Here is a 2,408-nt window from a genome sequence, read left to right as displayed (position 1 = left end):
TTTTGCATAAAGCCTTATACTCGACAGTTTTTGTATCTGTCTTTTTTCTACTTAGCAATACACTTCTATGACTCTAAGAATTCTTCTGTTATGTTAATGTGTTGACGAGGCAATAAATATACGCTTTTCCTGTTCCCACACTCACTATTTAAAGTCTGTTATTTTTCCATGGTAAGAAGTTGTGAGGAGATGAAAAGAAGCCAGGAGTGTCAGCCAATTAAATTTCCTAGAAAGACATCAGGACTGAGAATGAAAATGCCCCCACCCACCTCCATCAAAATATAGCATTGCTTTTAATGGCTCTGTAGTATTTTGATATGCAAATATAACATCAGTGTCTAAAGTAATCCTTTCTTGTGGGATACTGTAGTTGTTCCCAAATGGTCACTATTTCTTTATTATTATTTGAGATTAACTGCTAGAAGTTAAACTGTTAAATGTATATTCTCAGACTTCCTACCACAAAGGCAGCCAACATGGAGATGCTTATAAGCAGTGTTTGAAATGATCACACTTATAAGAAACTTGTGGATTCCTAGCATCTAGTCATTCTTCTTCTTCTTTTTTTTTTTCACACCTACAGCACCAGGTCTTCCTAGTTGGTCTCCCATCCAAGTACTAACCAGGCATGACCCTGCTTAGCTTCCTTGATCAGATGGGATCCGGCTTGTTCAGGGTGGCATGGCCATAGACTAGGCATTCTTCTTAATCTTTATTAATATAAAAAAAAAAAAAAAACTGATGTAAATTCTTCACTCATTTCTGTGATTACTGTTTATATTTACGTGTTGCACGTAGTTAATGGCCATTTATGTCTTCTTTTGTGAATTATGTTTATACATTAGCCATACTTTTCTTTAAATAGCTGATATGCTATATTTATTTTGTAGAATTTTCATTATATAATAAAAGGTATATTAAATGGTTTTGCAAGATTTGAAACACTAATGATTCCAATACAAATTCTAATTTACATTAATCGTTATATATTAAAATGCAATATGTTCAACTTTTATCCTGTGTGCTGAATCAGGTGCTTATTTTTAACTGTCACCTCTAAAATTCTCAAACCAAGTTGTTTTTCCCCAAATAGATTTGGAACCCATAACAAACTGAACTTGCCGATAATATTAATTTTAGGAACAGCCCATGTTCATTTTTAGCTGAAAAATTAAAATTTATGGAGGTGTGCTCCATTTAGGGTTTTTGCCTCTCTATAATTATTTTTAATATATCTTAATATCAATATTTAGATGATTTTATCTCGTAATTTTGCCCAAGAACTAAAGCCTTTTTCATCATATGAAGCTCGTGCAATGTATTCCACAGCCGTCACAAAATACCGCGATCTCTTCATCCGGTCCTTCAACTTCGAGGTGATACGGCTTGTGAGGAGTATTTTTGCTTTCTAATCCTTTGTGGGAAAATCTTATTTATGGCTTCCATCAACCAGAATGCTCTAGTTTTATTTCCTTTTCACATCAAAAATAAATATCTCTCAAAGTATTGCCCATCATTGAGTTGAGTCTCCTTTAGCTACGGTGGAAAATAATGCTGCCGTATCTATAATACGTGATCTGGCATGACCTTGCTGCATTAATGCGCGACCTCATTACAAACACTAAGCATTTTGTTTCCTCTTTAATTCTCAGTGGGGCACAAATATATTAACCTGTGACATTTTTCCTAATAGAGATGAGAGAAAGAAAGTAATGCGTTGAACCTTACATTAGCATTTAATGTGCTATTTTGCTTCAAACGGCAAGTAATTATTTTGCAATAGTTTGTTGTTGTTGTTGTTGTTGTTTGAAAGTTGTCTCTAGAAAATAAAAATATGCAAAAAAAAAAAAACCACAAAAAACAACCTAAGTTTGGTACAATTGCTATTTGTGCAAAATGACCACTGATGGTCCAGTTTCACCAGAGCCTGTGAGTAGTGGGTGGGGTCATGGAGACAGCTTTGCTCTTGGAAACACAGGGAATGCAGTTATGCTGAGTGAGGGCACCCAGAAACATATTCAAAGCAAGCACAACTCAGGCGAGTGAGTTTATGGATAAGGCAGAAAATACACAGAATAGCATAAAAAATTGTTTGGATATCAAACGATTTAGGAGTACAGAAGCGCAGTATCTACAATCACATTTCTTGGTCTTGGCTTTGAAATATTGTCCAGTTTTCTTTTTCTTCTCAGTCACTAAGCTGAGCTACCAGGAGGAAAGTAATACTTATCTCTCTGAGGCCTTTGGGCTTATTCATTCTTTTAAAAGTGGGAGCTTTGGAGAAAAACCGTTAGTCATTGCCTGGATACTAAAGAGAGGAAACCTCATCCACTAAACAATGTCTGTTTTGTGGTTTGCAACGGACCATTCAACTGGGTTGTTTTGTTGTTGTTTCTTTGAACTGAATG

At 35.2% G+C, this 2,408-nt stretch overlaps 1 pseudogene; it reads right to left on the bottom strand.

Annotated features, from left to right (window-relative positions):
- Positions 1–574: 574 nt before the first annotated feature.
- LOC111742385 lies at positions 575–693 on the bottom strand (annotated as a pseudogene).
- Between the last annotated feature and the right edge of the window lie 1,715 nt (positions 694–2,408).

This window comes from Pteropus vampyrus, unplaced genomic scaffold, assembly GCF_000151845.1.
Source record: "Pteropus vampyrus isolate Shadow unplaced genomic scaffold, Pvam_2.0 Scaffold92, whole genome shotgun sequence".
Taxonomy (NCBI): domain Eukaryota; kingdom Metazoa; phylum Chordata; class Mammalia; order Chiroptera; family Pteropodidae; genus Pteropus; species Pteropus vampyrus.
This window is presented reverse-complemented; position numbering and strand designations above follow the sequence as displayed.